The sequence below is a fragment of the Saccopteryx bilineata genome, chromosome 8, assembly GCF_036850765.1.
Source record: "Saccopteryx bilineata isolate mSacBil1 chromosome 8, mSacBil1_pri_phased_curated, whole genome shotgun sequence".
In the NCBI taxonomy this organism is placed as follows: Eukaryota; Metazoa; Chordata; class Mammalia; order Chiroptera; family Emballonuridae; genus Saccopteryx; species Saccopteryx bilineata.
In genome coordinates, this window is record NC_089497.1 from 52,844,044 (window position 1) to 52,859,730 (window position 15,687).

Sequence of the window (15,687 nt, forward strand, 5' to 3'; positions counted from 1 at the left end):
TATAGCAGCTTTATTCATAACTAGAAACAACCCAAATATACATCAACAACTAAATAAATGGTATATCCAAGCAATGAAATATTACTCAGCAATAAAAAGGCATGAACTATTGACACATTCAACAACAAGAATGAACTCAAAATGATTATAATAATTATCCTGAGTGGAAGAAGCCAGACAAAAGTGAGTATATACTCTATGATTCCATTTGTTAAAAATTCTAGAAAATACAAATTATTCTACAATGAAAGAAAGCAGATCTGTGGTTGCCTAGGGATGACAGGGGCGAGGAAGAGCAGGAGGGATTGATTGCAAAGGGGCACAAGGTCACTTGCTGGTAATGGATGTTCATTATCTTTTTTTTTTTTTTTTTTTTATTGACTTTAGTGAGAAAGGAAGGGAGAGACAGGAACATCAATCCGTTCCTGTATGTACCCTGACTGGGGGTTGAACTGGCAACCTCTGAGCTATAGTGATGTTTCACAGGTATGTGTTTGTGTGTATGTCAAAATGTCAAAGTGGCCTGACCGGGCAGTGGTGCAGTGGATAGAGCGTTGGACTGGGATGCGGAAGACCCAGGTTCGAGACCCTGAGGTTACCAGCTTGAGCGTGGGCTCATCTGGTTTGAGCAAAAAGCTCACCAGCTTGAGCCCAAGGTCGCTGGGTTCAGTCTGCTGAAGGCCCACGGTCAAGGCACGTATGAGAAAGCAATCAATGAACAATTAAGGTGTTGCAATGCGCAACGAAAAACTAAAGATTGATGCTTCTCATCTCTCCGTTCCTGTCTGTCTGTCCCTATCTATCCCTCTCTCTGACTCTCTCTCTGTCTCTGTAAAAAAAAAAAAAAAAGTCAAAGTGTACATTTTAAATACATGCAGTTTATTGAATGTCGATGTACATAGCTATATTGACAATAAAGCTATTTTTAAAACATTTCTTATTTTACACCTGACCAGGCAGTGGTGCAGAAGATAGAGCATCAGCCTGGGATGCTGAGGACCCAGGTTTGAGACCCTGAGGTCACCGGCTTGAGTGCAGACTCATCGAACATGGGCTCATCAGCTTGAGCACAGGGTCACAGGTTTGAGTGTGGGGTCATAGATGTGACCCTATGGTTGGTGGCTTGAGCCCAAAGGTCACTGGCTTGAAGCCCAAGGTCACTGGCTTGAGCCTCAGGTTGCTGGCTTGAGCCCAAAGTCATTGGCTTGAGCAAGGGGTCACTGGCTTGGCTGGAGTCCCCCGGTCAAGGCACATATAAGAAAGCAATCAATGAACAACTAAGGTACTGCAACTACAAGTTAATGCTTCTCATCTCTTTCCTTTCCTGTTTGTCTGTCCCTGTCTGTTCCTCCCTCTCTTGCTTTTAAAAAAAAACCTTTTTAAAATTTTTCTATTATAGTTGACATATAATATTACATTAGTTTCAGATATGTAAAATAGTGATTAGACATTTATATAACTTATGAAGTGACCACCCTTATCATCTGACACTATATGAAAGCTATTTTTTAAGAAGGAAGAATCACTCCCCCCAAAGTTATTTCTTTCCTTAAATACTCTGTGTAGTTTGAAACAACCAGCCCATGCGTTAGGTTTTATATTCCTAATTCTTACCACAGTGGTTTATCTTAGCAGCCACTCTGTCCTCTAGCCTTACCTTCATCACAGGTGACCAAGGCTGATAACTGCGTTGTCATTGTGTGGTACAGGCTTCCAGAATACTATCTCCTACTGAAAACAGGACCATTGTTGACTTCAAATCCAATGGGATCAAAAGTCCAATTTCAGATTCTCAGTTCCTTGAGAATCTCTTGCTTCCCACAATCCTGATATTAATCACTCTGTTGGTTAAGGTTAATTACAAAGAACAGAATCTAACTAGTTGAAGCAGAAAGGAATGAATAAAAGATGCTAGAGACAAGTTCAAGGAGGAAGGTCCCAGCCATTTCTGTAGATGGGAATTACTCAAGTGTCTGGGGAATGATCTTACTGCAGAATAAGCAAATCTACCTTATAGCTATATTGACAATAAAGCTATTTTTAAAACATTTCTTATTTTACACCTGACCAGGCAGTGGTGCAGAAGATAGAGCATCAGCCTGGGATGCTGAGGACCCAGGTTTGAGACCCTGAGGTCGCCGGCTTATCTCTAACTCTGCATGTATTTAAAATGGTTTACCCCTAACACATAATAATCCTCTTCTTGTGAAAAAACTCAATCTAGAGCCAAGGATTAGTGGCTTATTCAGAGATAATTCCACAGGACAAGGATTGGACAAGGTGGACCTGGAATGCCTCGTTAGGCTAGAAAGCAAAGATGTCCTCTAAGATGAATGAATAGGGACATGTCAAAGGACACTGCACATCTATGAGAATGGTTAAAACAAAGATTTGACAAGGTCCCAAGGAGTGACGCCAGTCTCACTTCAGGACAGCTCAGGGACCTAGCTGTCTGTGCAATAGACACCTTCCAGATAGATTCTAGATGTGGATAAAAGATACAGCGTCAGCCTATCTGGGAAATCTTTGAGGAAGCCCCTAGGAAAGTGTCCTGGTGGAAATTAGGAGCCCTGGGTTCCAGTCTGGCTTCGCCGCTAGCCGGCCTGTGCCCACCCACAGACAGGGCTTTTCTCTTCAAGCTGCTGTGTCCCTGTGTGTTCAATAAGGGCGAGTCTAAACCCTAAGTGTTTTCAGACTGAATTTCCTCAAACCCTAAGACTCTTGGACTGCTTTGGGATGCTGCAAGGACTCGGGGAACCAGCATTAGGGGTGAGCTCCACGTAGAACAGTCCTGCTTTTACCTGTTTTATGTTTGGCTGATACAACTCTCAGCTGACAAATTCAGGAGGTACAGAAAATATCAATTCCTCTGTTCTCTAAATTTTTTAGTTAATTTCTGATTCCCAGGACCCATTCCCAGGATCTGGATGAAATATTCAGTCCAAATATTCTTGGAGTGTTCTTTTCAGGTAGTGAGACACAGGTGTCCCCACCAATAAACCACATCTCTGTCAAGAGGCTCCTGTGGGTCCTCCTGTCTCTGCTGATTCTGATAGGTGCCTTTTGGAAGTTGATCAATGTCCCTCCTACCTTTCTCTTGTTTTTCTTGTTTGTTTCAAGTCCCTTATTCCTAGCCTACTCTCCATCCAGGGAAAACCCTTCCTAGCCTGTGGGAAAATTTCCTTTTATGTTTCTTTCTCTTTTTTTCTTTCTTTCTTTCTTTTTCTTTCTTTCTCTCTTTCTTTCTTTCTGTCTGTCTCTCTCTCTCTTTCATTCTCTCTCTCTCTCTCTCTCTCTCTCTCTTTATTTATTTCTTATTTTTTTGTGACAGAGATAGATAGATGAGAGACAGACAGGGACAGATAGACAGGAAGGAAAGAGATGAGAAGCATCAATTCTTCATTACGGCACCTTAATTGTTCATTGATTGCTTTCTCATAGGTGCCTTGACTGGGGGACAACAGCAGAGCGAGTGACCCCTTGCTCAAACCAGTGACCTTGGGCTTCAAACCAGCAACCTTGGGCTCAAGCCAGCGACCATGGGGTCATGTCTATGATCCCACACTTAAGCCTGAGACCCTGTGCTCAAGCTGGTGAGCCCATGCTCCATGAGCCCACACTCAAGCCAGATGAGTCTGTGCTCAAGACACTGACCTCAGGGTTTCAAACCTGGATTTTCTGCATCCCAGACAAATGCTCTATCCACCGCCTGGTCAGGTTCCTTTTATACTTCTTTAAGGCATTCGGTCTATCTATGCCAGTGGGTTCCTGTTATGGATTGAACTGTGTTGCTCATGAAACATATGTTGTAGTTCTAACTCCCAACACCTCCAAAGGGATAGGCTCTTTGTAGAGATAATCAAGTTAAACTTAGGGTGGGTCCTAATCCAAATGACTGAAGTCCTTGTAAGAAGAGGAAATTAGGGCACAGACTGGCATACAAGGAAGACGTGAAGAGACAACATCTACAAGCAGAGAAGAGAGCCTGGAGCAGTTCTTTTTTTCACAGCTCTCAGGAAGAACCAGCCCTGCTGACACTTTGACCTCAGACTTCCAGCCTCCAGACTGTGAGACAATACATTTCTGTTGTCTGAGCCACTCAGTTCTGGTATTTTGTTTACAGTCTTAGCAAATGAATGCAAATCCTTCCCTCTCTCTTACCTCCCCTGCAAAGCCTTCGAGTTCTCCCAGGTAATGCTCATTCTCTTAACATCTGTTTAAATAAGAGGAAAACTGACCTGTGGTGGCACAGTGGATAAAGCCTCCACCTGAAAGGCTGAGATTGCCATTTCAAAACCCTGAGCTTGCCCGGTCAAGGCATTTTCAGAAAGCAACTATATGAGTTGATGCTTCCCACTCCACCCTTCCCCCTAAAATAAATAAATAAAAAATTATAATGGGGAAACCTGGCCAGATAGCTCCATTGGTTGGAGCATTGTCCCGACATGCCAAGGTTGCGGGTTTGACTCCTAGTCAGGGCACATAAGGAGCAACCAATGAATGCAGAAATTAGTGGAATAACAAATCCACCTGTCTTTCTCTCTCCTTTCCTCTCTAAAATCAATCAATCAACCAATCAATCAATAAAAAGAAATAAATGAGAAAAGTAAATATTTCAGCATTTTATTCAGCTACACATATATAAGTTTGTATGTGAGCAGAGAATCAGAAGCTAAAACAACCTAGAAACCACTGGGCTGATGTGATGATGTCACTGGGTGAAGATAGGTCCATAGGGGTTCATTGCACTATTCTCTCTATTTTTGTGTCTATTTAAAAACTTCCATTATACATTGTTTAAAAGGGGGGAGTGGGAGAGAGAGAAAGAGAAGCACTTCATATCACTGGGCCAGAGGATGAGCAAGGTGCTTCTGTCCCTCAAGTTCCATCATGGTGTCATCCATCTGTCTTCTTGTTCCTACCAGCTACCGCCCCCTCAGCCGCCCTCCCCACACCACCAACTGCTGCCACGGTCACCAGAGCCTGTGCCCAGCTTTTAGTCTGGAGACTTCCTTGCCTGTCCAGGCGTCAGCACAGAGGCCTGGCAGCCATGGAGCAGCTGCCGCTGGCCAGACAGACCCTCCCAGATCCCCAACAAGCCGGCTCACCACCTGGCTGCCTCGCGTCCTCTCTCTCCTCCCAGGAGTTGTTCTCTCTGCATCCTGTCATTGCCATTTAAAATACCAGCTAGCCTGACCTGTGGTGGCGCAGTGGATAAAGCGTCGACCTGGAAATGCTGAGGTCACTGGTTCGAAACCCTGGGCTTGCCTGGTCAAGGCACATATGGGAGTTGATGCTTCCAGCTCCTCCCCCCTTCTCTCTGTCTCTCCTCTCTCTCTCTCTCTCTCTCTGTCTCTCCCTCTCCTCTCTAAAAAATAAATAAATAAAAAATTAAAAAAAAATAAAATACCAGCTAACTCGTCAAATATTCCTAATGATCACTCAGATTACTTTCTGTGACATGGCTACGGTGACCCTTGCCCAACCTTCCCCCTCATTAAAGCTCTCCTTGACCCTTAACTCTGGGTCGGGGTGAAAGAACCCATGACGCAATATTGTTTGTGGCCTTTAAAATGAGTTGATATACAACTGGTCCCACAGCCACGTAACTCCCGGAGCAATGGTGTCATAGTTGATCACCGGCTCTTCACAACATCCTCAGGACTCATCCAGGGGCCTTCTTTATGTTTTCCCTTTTAATTTTTTTTTTATTCATTTTAGAGAGGAGAGAGAAAGGGAGAGAGAGAGAGAGAGAGAGAGGGGAGAGAGAGAGAGAAGGGGGGAGGAGCTGGAAGCATCAACTCCCATATGTGCCTTGACCAGGCAAGCCCAGGGTTTCGAACCGGTGACCTCAGCATTTCCAGGTCGACACTTTATCCACTGCGCCACCACAGGTCAGGCCTGTTTTCCCTTTTAATTCCCCCTCCAAACTCAATCCTTCCTTCAGAGCCCTCTAGTCTGTTTAGCCATCCTCATAGATGTGCGATGTCTTGTTTTGAAATTTCCTCTAGCAAAATGCAAAATGGAAAAGGGGCTTTTTGAGCCTGACCGGGCGGTGGCGCAGTGGATAGAGTGTCAAACTGGGATGCAAAGGACCCAGGTTCGAGACCTCGAGGTTCCCAGCTTGAGTGCGGGCTCATCTGGTTTGAGCAAAAGCTCACCAGCTTGGACCCAAGGTCGCTGGCTCAAGCAAGGGGTTACTCGGTCTGCTGAAGGCCCACAATCAAGGCACATATGAGAAAGCAATCAATGAACAACTAAGGTGTCGTCGCAACAAAAAACTGATGATGATGCTTCTCATCTCTCTCCGTTCCTATCTCTCTGTCCCTATCTATCCCTCTCTCTGACTCTTTCTCTGTCTCTGTAAAAAAAAAAAAAAGGAAAGAAAAGAAAAGGAGCTTTTTGTGAGACTCATATAATAAAATTTTGAGAAATTGCCCTTCAGTTTATGAATATGGTCTTCCCCTTTTTTGGTCTTAAATTATCCTCCCACCACCACCAAATGGCGGTATCAGTGTATGACAATGCATCAGTCAGGGTTTAGTTACAGGTATAACAATCACTCTGGCAGTTTTAAACAGGAAATAAATGAACACAGGGATTTAGGACTTCATGAAATCACTGGGAGGGCTGGTGGAGCAGACGTAGGCAGGCCTTCTGGGAATGCCTCCCAGACATGGTGGAACCGGCCTGCCGAGAGTTCTGCCATCGCTGCCATGACCGAGAACCTGGGGCATCTGGAAGCCACTAGCCCCATCTGCCGGCTCCGGGACCGCTTCCCTTCAGCTGTGGTCCATGTGCTCCACCTCAGCAGAAGGGATGCCATGTGCCGGCCCCTAGACACCCACAAAGCTAGAGCCTGGGCCTAGGATCTCTGTTACCCCCTTCCAGGAAAAGCAAATATCTTTGTCCCTGAGCCAGCCAGGGGACAACAGAAGCACAGGCCCGGCCACGTTCGTGCCTTCCCAGTCTCACGCCAGCACTCCTACCCGGCAGAGGGCGGGTCATGTCAGTTCTCCAGAGGAGTCCCGTCGAGGACAGAAATTAAACAACTTAGATTCATACCCAAATGTTCATTAAACATAGGAAGAGGTGCTCCTCCCCGTCATACATCAGGGAATGCAAATTAAAACCAGCAGTCAAAATTAAAAGCAGCACTACCGGCCTGACCTGTGGTGGCACAGTGGATAAAGCGTCGACCTGGAAATGCTGAGGTCGCCGGTTTGAAACCCTGGGCTTGCCTGGTCAAGGCACATATGGGAGTTGATGCTTCCAGCTCCTCCCCCCGTCTCTCTCTCCTCTCTCTCTGTCTGTCTCTCTCTCCTCTCTAAAATGAATAAATAAAAATTTTAAAAAAATAAAATTAAATTTAAAAAAAAAGCAGCACTACCCATCTACTAGAATGACTAAAATGAAAAAGAGTGACAACCCCATGTGTGCACTAGGATGTAGAATAAGAAGACCCCCCCTGTGCACTGCTAGTGGTGTGTATAAACACTAAAGCTGTAAGTCTGGATGACCTCTGACCCAGAAATTCCATCCTACATTTATCAAATAAAAACATCAATGAGAGCCTGACCAGGCGGTGGTGCAGTGGCTAGAGCATCAGACTGGGACACGAAGGACCCAGATTCTAAACCCCGAGGTCGCCAGCTTGAGCACGGGCTCATCTGCTTTGAGCAAGGCTCACCAGCTTGAGCCCAAGGTCGCTGGTTTGAGCAAGGGGTCACTCGCTCTGCTGTAGCCTCCCGGTCAAGGCACATGTGAGAAAGCAATCAATGAACAACTAAGGTGCTGCATTGAAGAATTGCTGCTTCTCATCTCTCTCCCTTCCTCTCTGTCTCTCTCTGTCTCTGTCACCAAAAATAAAATAAAATAAAATAAAATCAATGAGAATGTTCACATCACCACTATTTTTAAGAACCCCAAACTGAAGACAACCCAAAGGTCCATCAACAAAAGAATGAATAAATACATTGGAGTCTATTGACATGATGGAACACTGCAGAACAATGAAAACCAACAAACTCCAATCACAAGCAACAGCATGTGTGAGTGCCATGCACACGTTGGGCTGAACTCAGAGAGACAGGCACAGAAGAGGTCATACCATTCATGCCATTTAAATAATGCATAAAAGCAGGGCCTTAGATGAGAGCATGCAGTAGCTTGATTAGTTAGAGCAGTGGTTCTCAAAGTGTGCGCCAGGGCACACTGGTGCGCTCTAGAAGATTTCCAGGTGCACGCTATGGTATTCCAGAGAAATATGTGCCTGTTGGGGACCAAAAAACCAACAGGGTTTTTGGAATTTAGATTTTTTGAGGGACAGAGTTGTGTGGGTTTGGCTGTAAGCTGACAGTCTGCCCAACCCCCCACCTCATTTGCCTGATTAGGTTGCAAAAGGCTGTTAAGCTGTGGTGCTGGATTGTTTACACTACCCCCCATGTTCCCTGGAAAGACTGGAGACAAGTTTCTTCTATCCTTTGTTTGGTGTAAAGTTAAGATGGTATTTATGGTGGGGGTTTTGGATTGATGATTAAACATAAAAATTGTCTCTTGAAGCCTTTTGGATTTCTATAAAAGAATATCTGGCTATATCTAAAAAGGCTTTGAACATTTTACTACAATTTTCAACATTCTATTTATGTGAATTAGGATTTTCTACCCTCAACACAATTAAGAGTAAAAAGAAAGGAATTCTTCAACGTATTGACGAGGAAATGAGAGTTTGCCTTTCAAATATATGCCCAAACATTGAAGAAATCGCTAGGACACATCAGACTCATGTTTCTCATAAACACATGAGTGAAAAAACTTAACAGATTTGCACTGGGACCTGCCAAATTTACTAAATCTTACTAAGAATGTATCTATATATATAAAAAGATAACTTTTTTGCCATTTTTAAAATTTTTAACCCCTCTTTTTTACAAATTCTAAAAAGCAGAACTCAAAAAATGTACCATAAAATGTTTTTTAATGTCAGAATAAATTTAATGTTGTTGTATTTATTTTGTTTAATTACCATAAAAGCATGCTTGAACTTTATTTTTTTCTTTAATATTTGACTTAATTATTATATTTCTCAGAAATTTGTATATAGTGTGCCTACAATTATTTGTAGGATTTTAAATGCCCCCCGACTTCAAAAAGTTTGAGAACCACTGGTAGAGCATCGTCCCAGAGCTCAGAGGTTACCGGTTTGGTCCCCAGTCGGGCACATACAGAAAAAGACAGATGTTCCTGTCTCTCTCCTGCTCCCTCCCTTCCTCTCTCTGAAATCAGTAAAAAAAAAAAAAAAAAAAAAAAAAAAAAGTTAAAAAGTATTATTAGGTTTGAGCATAGAGGTTCTCCTCACAGAGAACTGGGAGGGAACAGAAAGTGGATTTCTGGGGTGATGCTCATGTTCTGTTTCTTGATCACATGCTGGTTATGCATGTGTACTCACCCTGTGAAAGTTCATCTGGCTGAATACTTAGGATACAGGCACGTTTTTATGTGTGTATACACTTCAATAAAATTTACAAACGAAAACAGACCACTTCGCTCTCCATGGTTTTCTTTCCCTAAGCACCCTCGCACCCGACAGGGATGGTTGCACTGACGGGCACAGGCTGTGCTGGTGACAGGGATGGTTTACTCAGAGAGCACCTACCGTGTGCCAGGCCCTGCACACCTGTACGCCTGTTTCTCACCTCTGTGCGAGATGGAAGGTCATTTTGTGGACGAGGCGCCAGAGATGAAGAGAAGCCCAGCAGTGTGCCCAAAGTCACGAACAGACTGGCGGCTGAGCTGTGAGTCAGACCCGTGACTCCAGCCTGCGGCGTCCTTTCAGCACAGCCCGCTTCTCTGCAGTGCACGGTCTCCCTTCCTGGTCTGCGGTCTCCCTTCCTGGTCTGCGGTCTCCCTTCCTGGTCTGCGGTCTGGCTGGGTGTGCGGTCCGTCGGCCAGGACACCCCCCCCCTCCCTGAGCTCTAAGCTGGTGATGCCTCAGTAATGCCTGAGCAGCTGCTACCATTGCCAGGCACCCTAGAGGGCAACATGCTGTTCCTTGATGACAAGCCTCAGGGAGCCACAAGCAGTTACTGTCACCATATGTGGGTGGTCCGGCAATCTGGATCCCGTGCCAGCCTCTCCTGGGACCAGTCTTGGGAGCAGACCTACCAACCCAGGGCTTACAGGAGCAGGGCTGGATTCACACCCAGGACCAAGCCCCGGTGGTAACCATTGCTCGACCGTCTCTGGGTAGAGTAGGCTGAGAGTCGGCCCTGGCTGGTTGGCCCAGCAGTACAGCATCCACCCGGCATGTAGAAGTCCCATGTTCGATTCCCAGTCAGGGCACAGAGGAGAAGTGACAGTCTGCTTATCTCTCCCTTCCCCTTCTCTCCCTCTCACTTCTCCTCCCCCAGACATTGCCTGATTGAGCACACCTGGCACTGAGGATGGCCTTGTGGAGCCTCTCCCTCGCCCTAAACACGGCTTGGTTGTGAGCAGCTACAGTGGGCAGAGCATCAGCCTGAGACTAGGTTGCCGGGTGCATACTGGTCAGCCACATACAGGAGTCTATTTCTGTATCTCTCCTCCACTCACTCACTCAAAAAACAAACAAACAAAAAAAAACCAACAACAAAAGAGTAGGCTGAGTCAGCAGTGACCAGACTCCTGGGTGCTCTGCACACTCTGGCCCTCGCTGGCTCGCAGAGGACATTGCCGCCAGACTCCTGGGTGCTCTGCACACTCTGGCCCTCGCTGGCTCGCAGAGGACATTGCCGCCAGACTCCTGGGTGCTCTGCACAATCTGGCCCTCGCTGGCTCGCAGAGGACATTGCCGCCAGACTCCTGGGTGCTCTGCACACTCTGGCCCTGGCTGGCTCGCAGAGGACATTGCCGCCAGACTCCTGGGTGCTCTGCACACTCTGGCCCTGGCTGGCTCGCAGAGGACACTGCCCACGTTTCCTGGAGGCCCCTCCCACAGGGGTTGGGAATGTCGTGAACTGAGCGCTCTCTGAGGATAGCACCGCTCCTTCATCCCCACTCCGGCACTGGCTCGGGAGCGCCAGGTATGGAGCTAGGCAGGCACTGAAGGGACAGATGTAATCAAGAAAGATGCAGTGTCCCTGCATGCGAGCCGCTGGCAGCCTCACCTGTGACAGTCACTAACACTCAGGGAATGCTCACTGTTCTCTGGGCAGCCCTGTTCTGATCTCTTGTCAGCATTGTCTCAATGAGGCCTTAGAAAAACTTTTGGAGTTAAATATTGTTATAATTCCCTTTTTATTTTTTTTAAGATTTTGTTATTGATTTTTTTTTTTTTTTTTTTTTTTTGAGAGAGAGGAGAGAGAGAGAAGGAGTGGGGGGAAGTAAGAAGCATCAACTGATAGTAGTTGTTTCTCGTATGTGCCTTGACCCGGCAAGCCCAGGGGTTTGAACTGGCCACCTCAATGTTCCAGGTCAAATGCTTTACCCACTGCACCGCCACAGGTCAGGCACAATTGCCATTTTATGCTGAAGGAACTGAGGCTGAGCAGTCTCGGTGACTTGCTGTGGCTGGCAGCCTCTAATATGCCCAATCACTCCCTCCTGCTGCTCACCTTCTTGGTGTGATGGCTACCATCCTCATATGGGCTGGACTTTTTTGCCTCATTTCTAATGAATAGAATAGGGTAGAAGTAATAGAATATCACTTTTTTAAAAAAATTTTTAATAGAACCCTTCACGAAATTGCATGTCATCCTTGTGCTGGGGCCATGCTAATCTTCTCTGTATCATTCCAACGTTAGTATATGCGCTGTTGAAAGCAGCACAGAATGTCACGTCTGAGACCGGGTCATAAAAAAACAGTGACTTCCATCTTGGGTGCTCTCTCTCACTGTCCCTTGGACACTCACCGTGAGCGAAGCCAGCTGGCAGCTCATACAGTGACGCAGTCCTGTGGAGGGGGACACGTGAGTGGACTCGGAAGCAGCTCCTTCCCCAGCTGAACCTTGGAGTGACTGCAGCGTCAGATGACATTCTGACACAACCTTGGGAGAGACGCTGGACCAGAACATCCAGTGAAGCTACTCCCAGGTCCCGGACCCACAGAAACTGTCAGATAACCATTGTGTGTTAAGCAGCCAAAGGCTGGAGTGATTTGTTACGTAGCAATAGATATCTAATACACTTGCCCACGTTCACACAGCCCACCTGGGTTAGAACTGGAATTTGAACCCAGATATGTCTGACTACGTAAGTCCATTCTCTTAACCACACTGTGCATTATTTTCCCTCGATCTCAGAAGAAACACAACCAATACTTGAACTGGACTGAGCCTACCCGGAAGTGATGATAAGGCTGACAGTTGAGTAAACTTGGGCAACATTCTCAACCGTTCCATGCCCCAGTTTCCTCACCTATAACATGGGGTGCTAATAATACTCAGTGTCATAGGGTTATTATTGTAAGGGTTAGAAGATGTTTTATGTGTGAAGCTCTTAGAATATACTGAACACTCAATATGAGTTAACCATTATTAGTTTTAGATTGTATAATATATGTAAATATTAAATTAAATCATAGTTGGCTCAGACCAAGCACCTCTGAAAAATCAGTGGTCTCATTTGCAAAATGGAGATAATATTGTCATTCTTGTTGCAAGGACTATGTGAACTAGCACAGTGCCAGGAATCTATGAGAAACTTAATCAATGGAACCCACAACAGGGCTACATTGACAAATGTTCTCAGGGTGGCCCATGGGAGGTGGATGACCAGCAAGTGCTCTTACAGTCCAGCCCCTGTGGACCCCACGCACCTGAGACATTCACACTTCCCTGCTCTGAGGCCTGGGAGCTGGCGGGAGGAGTAGGGCAGAATGAGAGTGTGGGCAGAGAGTGTGTGGTTTGTGGGAAATCCAAAAGAGGCCTAGCCCTTCTCCCTCATCCTTAGGAATGTGCTCCCTCAGAGTACTGGCTGCCCTGGCAGCTAATAGGGCCCTCAAGCTCCAATTAGAGGATTATGTTAATAATCCCAAGAAGGAAATTGGTTCCATGAAAATCTCCAGGCCCCCGGGGCTGAGAGGCCAATGAATCCCAGCAGCACAAAAGACACCACCGTTTCTTATTCCAATTGCATCTTTCTTGCCATTGCATGATTTGTACTCAAAATGCATTCCAAAAAAATAATTATAATAAGTAAATAACACAAAAAAGATGGGCCCACTCTGCTGCCCTATGTGGAAATGTCTGTGAAAATGTGATGACCATTTTTGTTCAAAGATTTGGAGATTTGTGAAACATGTTTGCATAACTTTCTTTGCCAATTTCTTGTTGACTTTTTTGGCATGTCAAAGTGCCAAATATAAAGGAGAAAACACTAGCCACATAGCTCACAAAGGATACTAGAACATACTCTTTAAAATGTACAACTACACCCCTGGCCAGGTAGATCTGTTGGTTACAGCTTTGCCCAAAATGCTATAGTTGAGGGTTCAATCCCCTGTCAAGAATCAACCAGTGAATGCATAAAGAAGTAGAACAACAAATCGATGTTTCTCTCTCTCTATCCCTGTCTCTCTAAAAATAAATAAATAAAATATAAATAAAAATGAAAGTGAAAAGTACAACTGCAGAGCAACACAAATGTTGTCATTTTCACTAAAGTCCAACACCACTGGCTATGAGCTTCAGGACAGGGAAAGCTTGGGATGTGGTCCCGGCTGGGCAGATCACTTCCCTTCTCTGGATTTTCTCATGCACAAAGAGTCAGACGTGGATCTGATCATTGAAGTTCTTGGGGGCTATCCTGAGAGGGGTACCACCTCCATATCCATCAGAGGTGCTTCCCTTTTGTTGGTCTCATGTTTTAGGATTCAGAGTCTGATTTGTTTTTGAAAAGGATTTTCCTACTTAGGAAAAAAAAAAGAGTTGAAAGCTACTTGCTTAGATCATCTACAAGCTCCTGTCTAATTCTGATATTGTTGATCTGTGTTCTAGAGGAGAGGGAAAGGGGGATAAAAATGGCACAGGAAACATAGGAGTTGGACTGAAAAAAGGCCCCTAACTGCAAAGAGCATCCATTGTGGTCACGAGCATCATGAGAGAAGAGTGGGGAACTTTCACTTGTGGGAATCTCTGAGAACAGCAGAGCTTTGAAACAGGGAGAAACTGTCTTGCCCAGGCTGTGGAGCCAAGACCATGCCAGGGCAGGAGGAGCCCACGCTCTGAAATTCCTATGTGGGCTGAGCGACTCCTGGATGGGGACAGGCCCTGCTGACTCCAAGCCGAAGCCTATTTTCCATCTGTAAAGCCAGTAGCCACGGCCACCATCAGAGCCACCTGGCCCATGCAGGTTCGCATTTGATTCAGACAGACGGTAATGAAACAACAGAGCCAAGAACTGGTGGGCCAAGTTTTAATCCTAGCTTGCACCCAGCGGGCAAGAAATACACACAGTGGGAAAACACTTCCCTTTCCATTCAGGGCTCTCAAAAGTACTGACTTATCTGAGTTTCCTAGAATCAAAGGTTTCTAGCTCACCAGCCTTATTCACCTCTGTTTCCCATCTCCTTCTCTCTGCACAAACTCTGCTCTCCTTTCTCTGCTCTCTCCTCTAATGCTAATCTCAGGAACCGAGAGAGAGCAAGCCCCCGGTCTGCCCCACTTTATAGTGTAGAAATCAAAACTTTTAATCCAATATGCAAACAAGGAAGTCTCTGATACAAAGTCACTTAGGGTGGGAAAGGCTTAGTCTTAAAACTAAGCCTTAGCTTAGGGCATAACGACCCTGCCTGCTTACAGCCTGTCCCCCACACCCAATGCAAACTATAAGCGAGCAAACCTATATATCATATTTACAAACTTATTTGACCAACACCATCTTTCTTTCCTTCTACCTGAGTTTATTCCTCCCAGCTTTCCAACCTGAGGTACACATTCAACAAACATCCATGAGCGCCAACCATGGGCCCAACACAGTGTGAGTATGGGGGACAGCTGTGTACAGGCTGGGAGAGAGGGTCTGCTGTCCCAGAGCTGACCCTCTACAGCAGCAGTTCTCAACCTATGGGTCGCGACCCTGGCGGGGTCGCCTAAAGCCATCGGAAAATACATAATGTATATCAGGTATTTACATTCCGAATCATAACTGTAGCAAAATTACAGTTTTGAAGTAGCCACCAAAATTATTTTTTGGTTTGGGGTCACCACAACATGAGGAACTGTATTGCGGGGTCACGGCATTAGAAAGGTTGAGAACCACTGCTCTACAGGGTGTGACAGAACCTGGCTCCAAACTGCACAGTCACTTAGTGACACCAACACTAGGGCTCCCGAGGAGAAGGATGGAGCAACAAGAGCAATTGCAGGGTGTGGGGAAGCAGCTGCATTAGGCTTCCTCGTGGGTTTACCGGCTGCAAGCACTTTGCCTGATTGGTGCATGAGCGCATGGCTGTGCCATGTGCGCATAGCCTATGTAAGGCTATGGGTGCTTACTCTCAGGGGGATTGTGGATGGTGGATTGCCTGCCTGCCACTGTGAGGGACCATTTTGCTGTTTCTTTGCCTGAGAGGTGGTTTCCCCTGCCTGTGTGCTCGTCCGCCATTGTGAGACTCTGTTAAACGGAATGGCCCGACACTTCCCAGTTCCAGAGTTTTTCTACTGTCTGCTCAAATCCAATGTGAACCTGCCTGGCCTCGGTCACTGGCATTAC

The 15,687-nt window shown here is 45.9% G+C and overlaps 1 non-coding gene across 1 annotated transcript; it reads right to left on the reverse strand.

Annotated features, from left to right (window-relative positions):
- Nucleotides 1-11,692: 11,692 nt before the first annotated feature.
- Nucleotides 11,693-11,804, reverse strand: LOC136312348 (U6 spliceosomal RNA). Its single transcript, XR_010726946.1, has one exon. It is a non-coding gene; the product is annotated as a U6 spliceosomal RNA (small nuclear RNA).
- Between the last annotated feature and the right edge of the window lie 3,883 nt (nucleotides 11,805-15,687).